This window comes from Buceros rhinoceros, unplaced genomic scaffold (genome assembly GCF_000710305.1).
Source record: "Buceros rhinoceros silvestris isolate BGI_N320 unplaced genomic scaffold, ASM71030v1 scaffold1513, whole genome shotgun sequence".
Lineage (NCBI taxonomy): Eukaryota > Metazoa > Chordata > Aves > Bucerotiformes > Bucerotidae > Buceros > Buceros rhinoceros.
This window is the reverse complement of record NW_010403984.1, coordinates 49868-63480: the sequence shown is the minus strand read 5'-3', so window position 1 is coordinate 63480 and position 13613 is coordinate 49868.

Genomic DNA, 13613 nt, shown 5'->3' with positions numbered 1-13613 from the left:
ACCGTCATCAAAAATTCAGGGACCTTGGTGACAAGATATTTACTCAGACAATACCCAGACTTACGGATATTCACCAGTAGGTAGTAAAATATGGCTTAATACACATAAATAAAATATCACTAAATGTGCCTCAGTTAAAAATCTTGCAGCCTGGAAAACATACTTGCTTTCTGAAAGCCTATTAAAAGCCAAGGAAGCTATTGTATTTCACAGTGCTAACAAAAAAATCTGCCTTCTGCTTCTGCCAAAAAAGTGAAGTCCACCTGAAAGCAGATGGAAGGAAGGAGAGTCTCAAGAGTGATTTGTGAAAGACAATGCACAGAGTATCTCTGAGGATTAAACTCCTTTAAGTGAAATATTTTGAAACTCGCCAAAGGTAAGTTCATCAACTAAGAGCTCTCTAGTGAGAAGAGAGGTTCTGTATAACATTTTCCTAACTTTTAATGTGAAAAGTTTTAGGGAAATCAACAAAGTCTCGTGAAATGTTGAGTTTTTTAAAAATGTGAATAGTATTGCACAGCATTATAGCGTAGAAAAAAGTGTTTCCTTAGAAAAACAAAACAAACCAAAAGATCCCAGTTTTTTCAAGGTTTGCCAAGTTGCCAGGAAAGCCTGCACTTTGCTCTGACAGGAACGAGAACTTTCTGCACCCGCTTTTACTTGGTCAGCACAGAGGTGTACAGATGACTTCCTTGTTTCTTCCCACCTCACTGCTATGGCAACTTGCACCTTCCCAGGACAGCCCACATAGCGAACACAGGTGACAGGGCTGCTGAGCAGCCATATCCACAGCACAGGCTCAAGGAGCAGGACAGCAGCCACTGAGCTGCAGGTGCCCCTCCTGGTGCTGTGGCCTGACACAGGATCCAGGCAACCTCAGGTTTAGCAGTTACAGTGTCAGTGCAAAAAATGTAAAAGAAAAATTATCTTTAGAAAGACTGTTTTAGTTGAAAACAAAAATTAAAATAATTTCAGTTTATTTAAAATCAGAAAATAAGAGTATTTTGATAATTTATTTAATCTTGTTTTCCACTTGTAATTTTAGTGGTGTTTTTTCCTGTAGCTAGGTTTACTTTTACTAAAATAACCACCCAAACATACTGATTTGCAATTAAATAGAACCATTACACTTTTTGCTGAAAGCATATAGCATATCAACATAAATTTGTTTAGTAATGATAAGGTTTCATACATATTTAGATTTTGATTTCTTCTACCATAGAGAATTATAAATATTACGTATCTTGTTTTCAAGGTGATGATTTTTAGTTATCTTTAATTCCCACCCTTTGAATTTATGTACAGTCATTATGTGAAGTCACAATATTTGAAGACCTAATCAAATTTCCATTTGCTTTGTAGTCACCTATGCAATGAAGTTTCTCTTTTGCTCCACACAGGCAACACAATTTTCTTTGGTACATCCGGAAGCACTCTTTCACCTGCCACGTGAACAAAGTGATCGTGCAGAAGCCAATCTGTCTCCTTCCTCCCCGACTCTGTTGGGATTAGGAGTCTTTCTGCTCTCCCCTCATGCATGCCGCTGCTATGCTTCTCCACCTAAGCTGTCTCTGAAACCATCCCTTGCCACCTCTCCAGTTACTATTTGCTAAACATCCGAATGCTGCTTGTCTTCTGTCTCAGCAGGAGCTGGATAGCCTCATCTAGAAAATCTGGAAGACTTTTTCTTCTCTCTCGTACAAGAGGAGTGCAGAAGTGGAGCTCTTCACAGGAGGAAGGGGCCATGTGATATTTTACCGTACTGACGTGCTCAGTAACAGAGTGGCCAGGTGGTAGAAGGAGCAGAAGAATACCAGACAGATGAGAGACAAAATGAGGTTATAAATGACACAGCTGCTACCCTTGGCTCCACACACAGAGAGATCCGTCCAGGTGTGCGTGCTGGACCTACTGTGCTACCCTAATAAATGTAATTCAAGCAGCAACCAAATAGCATAACCTCTACCAGATCTAATCTGGGTACTGCTGTGCGGAAAGTACTCTTTGCACCTCCTTCACACGACTGATTCCAACAAGAAGAAAAGGACTTCCTGAAGTTTCTTTCTTTGTTGATATAAACAAAACTGCAAAAATGCCTCTTTCTCACTGTCTAGGGCAAAATAGAATTTCTGTTAGTACGCTCTGTGAAAAAAAAATCTACTAGCTTGTTCTTTTTAAGGAACAGTTTTTAAAACTACCTTGTTGAATCTGTATTTGCCACGACCTCACGTTAAAACTGAAAGTGTATTTTTACTCTAAAAGCCCAAAGAGGTGTAAAACCAGATTCTCCTTTGCTTCCTTCTTTCAATTCACAGTGAAGAACGCAATTTAATTCACCCTCTGCAGAGGATACCACAATCACATTGTCCTTGAACAGAGTGAAAATGGTGGGAAAAACCAGGAAGAACTGTAACTTCAGAGAAGAACTGCAACATGCCTTAATAAAGATAATAAAATTAGTCACTCACAGTAAAGGTTATCACATGAAAATCTCTAGTTTTCTGCCACTTCGACATTTTAAGAGTAAACCCATGGGTTGCTCTTGATGCATTGAGTACAAAGCACTGTGAAAAAAACTGAAATACAAAACCCAACTAGCATTCCAACATATTAAAGGTAACACTGGACTAAGGAAACTAATGCAGATACATCACCCTCCTGAAGGTAAATCTCAACTGACCCAAACTGTACTCAAACTAATTATATTATGAGTGAGATTAAGATTCTAGTAAAGCAAAGCAGAGCTCAAATCACTTGCTCCTTTACATGTCTGCTCCTTTCATCACCCTCCTCCCGACCAATGCAAGCCAGTAAAAAATGAGACTAATGAGTTGGTACAAATAATGTTACATTTCAAACCTATTGTACTAGTAACTAGACTTTACATGTCCCTGCAGAACCCATGTCATTCTGTCAGAACAGCTCCCAGAGTCAGAGACACAGGCTTTAGCTACCTCATCACATCCGAGCATCCGTTGTGGCAGTAACGGTGTTTATCCAGAAAAGAAGGAACTGCCAGCATTGTGCACATAATGACTAAGTCTATACAACTGCCTGTGAATCGTGGATACCCATGGACTATGGTTTCGAGTGAGGAAAGAAGGACGTAAGGAAAGCAAACCCCACCACAAGTAGGCTGAGATTTGCTGTTGACATTAAAGTCACCAACTAACTTTAAAACACTTTGAGGGACCTCAGCAGGCCGAAGAAGCCTCAAAATTTGAGTCTATAGCAGTTACCTAAAGCAATGTTTTCTAGGGCTGGTCTGACATTTTCCTACCTCTACAAGGACAATGAGCTGGGGGCTGCGAGGAAGAGCATAGGACGATGTCTGTAAAATCCCAAGACAAGATTTTTAGGGAAATTGTAGTTTTGGGTCTCTGTTTTCACCTAAGAGCTACAAAAATAAGACTCAGTTGGCATGATGAAAGATTTTTCTTGCAAGTAATAACACAAAGAAATTTTTAAAAAAGCTCTGAGATCCAAAGTAAGACATTTAATTACAGTGTAACTCAGCTAGAAATGAGCTTGGCCTGCTAGAAATAAGCAAAAATCAAGTTGTATTTGATACAGTGATTTTGATTCCAAGATGATGCTGGAAAAACAAGATGCTTTTGAAAAAAGTTACAAATAGGAGAAATTATGAAGCGGAAACATGTTCACAAGAAATTGAGCTAATGAGTCTATTTCAATGGTTCATGGCAAAGCCGATTCACAGAATTAGACACTTATTCTAACAACCAAGCATTAGAAACTCAGATGGCTGGATATAAGGGTAAAATTAAAACAGGCTAAAAGTGCTTCACTGCAGGACAAAAAAATCCTTCAAACTGCTATTATGACAGTGTATCACACTGATTACAAACATGTATTAATGTTTACATTGTGAAACTAAATTACAGACTGTTTTTTCCCTCCCTTAAAATAATTCTTACAGAAATTAAATTAGGGCTGCTAAGGTGCCACAGCTGTATAGTCATGTATGGTAACAGCTCATGTTTTCAATATTCTGAAGTACTGAATACGATATTATTAAACACTAATATATATAGATACCAAATAATTTTCATGGTGTGTGATATATTCACTATGGTAATTCATTAATTGTTAAAACAGAGTACATAAAGGCAATGATTTAATTAAGAAATCTCTCAGATGAGCGTAGTAAAATAAATACTACCCCTTCTGAGCAAATTTGTGAGTGATTACAGCCTAAGGACTGTTTTACTCCCTAGACTTCATCATGCAAGTGACCAAACACCATGGAAAAAAGTTTTTCAAGCACTCATAGTATTTTTCGCAGGCCAAACGCTTCTCACAGATAAAATCCCCATCCTGAATCAATGGTCTGAACACTTTCAAACTCTCTTCAGTGCCAACCGTGTAGTCCAAGACTCAGGAATCCAGCTCATCCCACAACGTGAAAAATGGACTGGATATAGCCCCTACTATGGGAGAGACCCTTAAGACCATACAGCAGATGAAGACCAGCAAGGCAGCTGGGATCGATAGAATCCCACTCAAAATCTGGAAACACGGAGGCCAAACACTCCATGCTAAATTTCACGAGTTAGTTGTGTGCTGTTGGGAACAAGGGGAACTACCAGCAGATCTCCGTGATGCAATCATCATCACCCTGTACAAGAAAAAAGGAGTAAAGTCAGACTGCTCAAACTACCAAGGCATAACTCTGCTCTCCATTGCTGGAAAAATCCTCGCAAGAATACTGTTGAACAGATCAGTACCCGCTATCGGAGAAGAACTTCTACCTGAAAGTCAGTGTGGTTTCAGAGCCAACAGAAGTACCACAGACATGGTATTTGTTCTCAGACAACTGCAGGAGAAGTGTAGGGAACAGAACAAGGGTTGTAGGGAACAGAATGAGGGTCTCTATGTAACTTTCGTTGACCTCACCAAAGCCTTTGACATTGTGAGCAGAAAAGGCCTGTGGCAGATCTTGGAATGATTAGGATGCCCCCCCACATTCCTCGAAATGATTGCAACCGGTCTTGCCTATCCCGCATTGGCCTTTTCAGCCATCGGGGCGCTTGCAGTAAGCGTGGGTAAAGCCCTTCCCAAATCTTGCAATTGGTAGAATATGCGGATGCACATCAAACTGAGATGCCCATCACAAAACTGAGACATAAATGGGACCGCACAGCCAAGCACTGCAACAACTCTCGAGGCACGCCTAGATACCCGCAGCCCTGCCTGAAGGCATGAGACGGCTGCTGGGGAAGGGGAATCCCTGTCAGAGAGAGAGGATTTGAAGGGGGGTGCCAATGTCCTCCAGAGTAGTACTTGATTATTTGTCAGTACACCGAATTCCTACATAGCTGACAGTGAAACAACATGAGCAGTCTAACAGTGATGGCGGTACCTATCTGCTGAAACCTATCACTCAGAGTCACAGTATCCAGAAATATCAAAAACTTTTGAACATACTTACAACATTCCTAGCCTGGAAACAAGTTTTATCGATATTTTACTGGTTTAGAGCACTCCTACAATTGTGTCCAGAGTAGGATCAGATATATTAATCTACATACATGCAAGCCCATGAACATTACTGCAGAAAGAAAACTGATCTCATTTGAGGATCGGCGTAAATATAGGGGCATAATATACAAAAGATGACAGGATCAAAATCATCCTACCAAAAGCTGTGAACAAATCTACAGAATCTATAAAGAATCTCAAATCCTAACCCCCAGCACTAGAACAGAGGGTTTTAGGTAAAAACTCTTGGCTGGTCCCCTTCCAGACATGATGCAGTATATTGGAAAAAAAAAAAAAAAAAAAAAAAAAAAAAAAAAGTACTCAACATACTAAAACTTATGTTTCAGTAGTTAAGTAGAGCATTATAAAGAGCATTTCTACATTAAAAAAAAATTCTGAAGATACTGAAAAGCAGATTCCCTCAGCTACATTTCTTAACTGAACTCTCCTGACTACGTTTCTCTGACGAATAAAATTAAAAGTGCTTCAGCATCCAGCAGACCAGAAGCACTCTGACAAAAAGAAGCCCAGGATTTGTAAAAGGAAACTTAAAGAAGTTATCTAGGCCCTTGAACCAATTTGTAATGGGCCAGGTAAGACAGGAACTGGGAGTTAGCAGGGAATGCTAGCTGGTGGGAGTGGGGAAGGAGCGTGGCAGCAATCAGCAGAGTCTCTGCGCTAACACAGGTCAGCATCAGGAGTGATTTTGTTACGGACAGTCAAAAAAGCAGAGAAATATTTTAACCATCTAGTTTGATAGACCTTTCTCATAAAATATCACAGTGATAACCAACCAAGATTCACCAACATTTTTTACAGTAGGCTTTGATCTGTGAAGCTGATGTCTGTGTAACCCCGGGTCAAAGGCAAGGTGCGTAGGCACTGGTACCTCACCTCGTGCCTGGCATAAAACAGAGGGGGGAAATAGCCCCCAGTCAGTGTGTACATGCACGAGTCAGGTGGAAAACAGTGCACAGAAGGACAACAGTGAAGTATTTTGAGAATCGTATTCAAGTCACATATTACCTCACCTGAACAGGGCTTAAGACGGCAGCCACCTGGTTTCCAGATAACACCACCACCGTGGATTGCGAAGGAGCAGCTACGACAGTATGTTCTGTGCCCCCTCTGCTGGTTTCACAGCAGCAAGCAACCACGTCTTGGGAAATAAATTTAATAAAAGTACAAGCAAAATCCATAAAAGCAAAGCCATCCTAAACTACTTTCAAAAATTAAAATAAATAAATATTTGCAAAAAATTTTAGATTTTGAAATTACAAAAAGAAAATTATTGGGTAGTGTCCTTTGCTCAAAGATATTTGTTACAGATGGCAAATCACTGGCCCTATGTTTCTACTGTAGCTTCCTAATAACTGCTAAAATCTATTCACATTTTTCAAATATTTCAAGATAACCATTTAGACAGAGTTCAGTATTCTGTTCTTTTTCAAGAGAAAAAGTCAACTAGACTAATCTTAAAAGATCTTAGCAACAAAATGTAATCACTGACTTCAGTTATTTCTTAAGCCAGGTATATTCCTACCAGCTATTTCCTACAGCTATATCAGCTGCTTTTTGTTAGTTTCTGTCAAACTCAGAGAGGTGCTCTACTCTCATAACCATAGGATTTAGCATTTCTCATTTTCAGAATCGCTCTTTAACACGGCTTTTACAATGATCATTTCTCCTTCGTTTACAAGGCTCCTCTCCTGACTGTTCACGGGGTTACACATGAACCTCCACAGCCCACAAAGCTGTTTGCATGTTTCAAACTACCAAAACAGATTGCTGTAGTGAACCCTCAGCAGCAACCAGCTAGTTATGCACCAGTTCTACCTTACAACCAAACGAAAATACTTGTAAAACCCAGTACCTTAATATCCCTCACAAATCCTTTAATTTCACAATTCTTCACAGAAATCTCCCTTTGGTCACTGCTGACACTTCCAGAAACATATTTAATCAGTACTAAAGAAAGGATTATCAAATCTCAAGTTTGTTGCATCACTAACAAAATCAGCAAGTGCTTAGAAAATGTTTGAGAATATGCAACATTCTGTCTCTTCATGCAAGGAGCTTCTATACTGTTTGAGTTTTCACTTCACCAGGATTTCTTGAAAGAAAAATCCTGTGATCGTGATACTCTGTCACATGATGGTGTGCTACTGCCTATGGATTTGATCACGGAAGTGTTCATCATTTTAGAGTGCGAAATAAAATACTACACCATTAACCATGGGTAAGGTGATTGAGCTTCAAAGACCTCTCCTGCTCCGGCACACAACTCTCTCCTTAGTCCTGCTAGAACAGTGCTGTTTCTTGGCTGCTTGTTTTTGCATCCTCCTCTCACTGCATTACATTGTGATATATTCAGACAGAAACATATGCAGAAAACATCATTTTCTGGAGAAGAAAGTTAATAAATGACTAATTTTTTTCAAAGAGCACACTGTACTCGGAACTCACGTACAGTATAGGACACAAAGAGTAAAGGATAAAAGGTAAAATAATCAAAAGAAACTAATTCCCATTTCTTATACTGCAGTCTGTAGAGCCAGCACATGTGTGTTTTTATAGAAATACTGTGGTCCAAGAAAGATTTAACCAGCACCTGAAAACAAAATGTTTAATGGCACTCGTGCAGATTATAGGATCCTCACCTTATCATTTACTCCTGGGAGCAGGGGATATGCAGCTCCTCTCCCCACTACTGTATTCTACTAGCTCTGTTTTATGCAGGAGCAACTTAGCAGAAGAGCAACAGCATTTTGTTTTTAAAGGACAGAAAAAGGTGCATATGGATGGAAGTGTTTGCGTCGTGTCACAGAGAGGACCTAGCAATACCCACTCTCTGTGTACTTCACAGGCAAGAGTAGGGTTTAGAGCTTTGCTTGGTATTTCCAGTCAGAAACAGGCCACACTTCACAAAAGGGATAGCCAGCTGCTGGCCTTGTAATTCATATAATGTCCCCAAGCTCCAGTACAGATGATAGGTAATTCTTGTCTTCCTATATATACCCAGGGGCTCGCTGCAAAGAGTGGTTCAAAAACTGGGTACGGTGTCCTGGCAAGACAGGCTCACTCTGAGTGCTCCTCTTGCTGCATATGCCAAGGAGCTGGTTTTCACAGAAGCTGTGAATATCTCTTGAGGACACACTGGACCTTCCCTCTTAAGAAAGTGAGAAAGTAGGCTGCAGTGGCTGGCTAGACACCACTGCTTCACCTAGGCGGGGAAAGCGTACAGAGCTTCACTTTCAGGCTGATGACACTGGAAACCATGCTACAATAATCAGTGTTGAAATGCTCACTGCTAAGAGCTTTTGCTGAAGAAAATAAATGAGAGCAAAAATACAAACTAGGAGATTTTTTGCCAAAAGGAAAGACACTGAATTTTCTCTTTCAAACACTTTAGAAATGGAGACCAATGGCATCAAAAGGATTCAAAAGGCCACTGGAGGATACAGACCTAAGAACATCTTGGTTAGGAACAGTAATGACAATGGGATGCAGCACTTCTGTGCCAGCTGCTACCAAGCATGGTCAAGACCATGAGAAACAGGAAAGCAAATGCAGGTAAAGGTTATATGAGGCATTCACCTACTGCCAGTATTTCAGAAGGTCAGAACCCTGAAAATTTTCACAATTTAACTCTTCACCTTTTCGCAGAAAGTGAGACCCCGAAGCAGGAATCACACGACTGCAGTATCTTCAGATACAATTCTGTTTCAGAACAATCCAAACAAGCACCTACACAGTGGTTCAATCATCTCTCATGTTTCCCAGCAGGGCTCCTTTCAAGTAGAGCACCTGGTTTACAAATCTGACTTGCCAGCAATGATTAACTCAAAAAACATATTAGTTAACCCTAAATACTTCTCCTATTTACACATACTAATCATGTAACAAAGTTCAGTATAAAAAGACTATTCTGCTGCCTGCTGTAGTAATACTGCTATTGTGGCTTAGGTAAAAAAGAAAACCTTGATGCCCAGGTGAGTGGGAGACCTTCTGTCTACATGGTCCAAGATAAGCCCACCCTCGAGGCATCCACCCATGCACCTGTAAGGCACAGCAGTTTGCCTGAACCTGTCTGCACTCCCTGTGTTACCTCATAGCCTCACAGAGATGAAAAGTTGTGGTAGGTGATTTTTCTAACCAAGTACCAAAGTAATTACTGTTTTGTCTGTCACAGTCCACAGAGCACCATTTTCTATAGTATAATGGCTTCGAATGTTATACTCCCACATAACAAAATCAATCACCAACAAAACTGAACCTTTCCTACATGTGAAACAATTATTTTACTTAAAAATAAGATCCTAACCACCAGATGGTGTAAAAAACTGGTGTAACCAACAAATGTTTGGTAGCAAGCTAAATTTAGAACCCTAACTTGATATTTAGATTTTTAAATATTCACTTGGTCTTCAAAGATGATGTATACTTAACATCTTTGACACAGCAAGAGTGGAACACAAAACAAGATGCATCACAGCTGAGCGTAACATACAGCAAGAGGCAGAGTTCATACTGTACTTTGTGATTCCTTTCACACGGTGTTGACTGTAAATACTGTGGCTAAGCTTTCCAGCAGCTTCTATAAAATGGTTATATACACACACACATCAACAGTTCAATAATAATAAATTCTAAGGAACTGTGTATACTGCAGTATGTAGCTCTAGTCAATGCCAAACAGTTACTGTGAGACTGTAGTGAGATGTATCATTTCAAAGTCGCATTGTAAGATGCTTAATAGGTCCCAGTCAGTGAGACAAAAGTATAGCAGTGACATTTCTTGGGAATGACCTCTAAGAAAATAGAATTTTCAAATTGACAGGTGTCAAAAAAAAGTCAATCAGATGGTAAAACAAACGACAAATTAAAACCTTTCCAGTTCCCTAGCAGACTTTCCCTGGGTCTCATTTGCTTACCCATAAAATGCTATAAATGCTTAGAAAATTGTTTTCACATATTTGTTCCTTTTGGATTTACATTTGCTGGCTTTTCTCTATCAAGATGAGAGACATTTAGAACAAATTAATACTCAAAGCTGGGACATCTGAAATTCTTCATCATTTTCACATAATTTGACAGTTAAATTTCTTCACAGTGAATAAGACTAAAATATCTGGTGACAAAGTAAGGAATGGAGAAGGGAAATTCAAGACCTTGGTGTTCACTACAGTGTGTGAGTGTTGTATAGGACAGCTCCTGAGGTCGCTCTAACTTGTCTGTAACTTTTCAAGTTGGGTATCAGAGACAGCATAAACTGCTAGGTAAAGTGAAAAGGAGCCATTTTAGTTAGCTGGAACCAGACTATCATGACAAAAATATGTAATTTTGGATAAAAATTTTATTTCTTTTTTTACATATCATCCATTCTTATTTCTATTCTAGTTAATACAGAAATGTAAGAACTTTTGGAGAAGGCAATTTATTGAAGAGGGTTAGGCAGCACATTCTAAAATGAAATAAGAAAACTTTATTAACCTAGAGCATTTATTTTTCTTTAAATAATTTGAAAGAAAAAAGCTATTTAAATAAAACAACCTTTCAAAAAAGCAGTTAGCAGACAGGGGAAAAAAAAAACTAGAGGAAATAACGGATTCTAAACAAAGAACAATGACCATGTATTACAGGGCTGCTCTACCTGCTGCAGTGAAAAGATCTACTTGGAAAGTAGGATCTTCTGGGGAGAGCCAGAAGGTAAGACCAATGTGTTGAACTAGCTTTAATTTGCTTTCTTTCACCCCATGAATTTCCTAGGCACAGGACTAGACAAGTATAGAGCTTGCAATTTTTTTCAGATATTTTGTACCATCTATTCCACCATACTCTCAGAATCTCAAAACAATCTTTATTAGGGCTTCCTGCTTATAAATACTTACACAGGGCAACAGGATTTGAAAGAAAAAAAAAATTATCCCCTAGAAGACTTTGGGCTTAAAAGCAGTAGAAAAATCAAAGAAAGTAGAGCCAGATAATCTTCTACCACCTGCTCTTCTAAAGATCGCTGAAGAAGAAACTCAGACCCACAAGACAAAGCGTTTGAAATTCTGAATGTAGTGAGGCCAACAGCAATGTCCCACTGGTAAACCAGCGCGGCCGCACATCACATACTAGCTTAGCATTGTTTAAAGGTCTCTAGAAATAACATGAAATGTAATATAATAATTTTAATGAAGAAAATTGTGTTTTCCACAGCTGGCAGAAAGCAAGTGATACTATAGTTAGGACTTTCCAACTGCGATACTATTGTGAAATGCACCCTTTTAAATACTGAGATAGTTAAAAATAATCAGAAATTATCTCCGTACTAAGTAAATATTTCTCAACAGTGATGTTTCAGATTGGTGGTTCACACAATTCAGTAATCTCTTTTCATTTCTCTGATGGTTCTTCCCCAAACGTCACTTGCAAATTCCCACTGGGTGTCTGCTCATGTATTACAGTGATGTAATACATATGATGTATTATGCATTAGACAAAATACATAGGCATTAACCAGAATTATCCTCTAATCAGCACTCAGGGTGTAACCCTGAACAAGGTCAGTATTTGGAATGGGCCATAACACAAACAAGGAAAAAAAATCGGGTTACAGAAACACCTCATTCAGCACATTTCTTGTGAGACAGTTCTTTTATCATGCTTTTACCTGGGTTCTGCAGTATCTACCACTTAAAAATACCCAAATAGGTACATTAACATTTGTATCAAGTTATTTCTCCAAGAACATCTTAGTCTTACAAATATTTACACATTCCTGGGTGGGTTGTCTATGTTTTGGGCCTTTTGGGGGGTTGTTTTTTGTTTGGCTTTAATTAAAGTAGAAGCAATATTAAGAAAAATGCACAGGACTACTTAAAATCTTCAGATGTTTGCTCGTTAACTGGAGGATATTTAATCAGAATGTGAGCATTAACTTTTACTAAATCTCAAAAAAAAAGGTAGGTTTATTGGTGCTTTGTAACTGAGGCTTCACCAGATTTCAGATTAGGCTACCAAGCTAGTGCCACTGAAACAACATTATCTATCCACTGGTTTACATACAGAACCAGTCTGATCAGCATTTTTGGTGTCCAGTAGAATGCGCCATTTCATGCCACTTTCCTGTTTTCCACAGCGGTTCCGTTGTGCAATGAGAATTGCAGGTGTAGAGCATGTATAGCATGTCCGCACTGCGGGCAGTATGCACACAAAATGTAAAGACTACATTTCAGTATGTTGTATAAATAATGTATTTATCCTGATCACTTCAAGGTTTTACATTCTAATAAAAATAATGGATGCCTCATTTTGTCAATTCATAGAACACCAGTCCACTGAGTTCCTATTTAATATAGAGAATTTTTAATCAACATGAAATTTAAGGAGATGCCATTATTTTGTTTTTAATAAATAACAAAATTCCAAATAAATCAGCAAGCATCTCTATCTGCTGTCAGTATTTTACTGTTAATCAGAGTTAGCTTGAACAGTAAGGTTCCAATAGTCAATTATCTGTTACTGGTAGTTATACTGTACAAGAAATCCATGAGTTTCAAGAGAAAGACTTACGATTTTCCTACATTTAAGTAACTCGGTTATGCAACTGAATTACATAATTCAGAAGTATTTCTAATTCATGGTAAGAGGAATTCAGTAATGGCACTATTTGACAAAATAATGTATTGTAAGCATGAGAAAAATAAATGAAAAATGAACTGGACAGACTAGGAGAACTTCCAGTAAAGTTTTTAAAGTTGAGTGTCCACTTCCTGTTTATGTATTTATACCTCTGAAATGACACAGATTTTCCTGACAAAAATCACTCAACCAAAAACTGTTTCAAATCCTAGAGACAAAAATTTACTGATTTTTGTCCACATTTTTGTCTAAAGTTTGAAATACATGCTCCTCTTAAGAGGGAAAAACTTAAGGCACACTTAGAACTGCCTTTCACCACACTGCTGAACAAGATTTGATTACCTCAGAAACAGCATAATCTAAAGTAATTTTTTCCCCTGATCAACTGAAACGACAATGATAGAGCTTATTCTGACTGGACGAAGGCGGATGGATTTCTACAAAGGACTTTAAATACTAAAATTATTTCTACTTAATTCCTG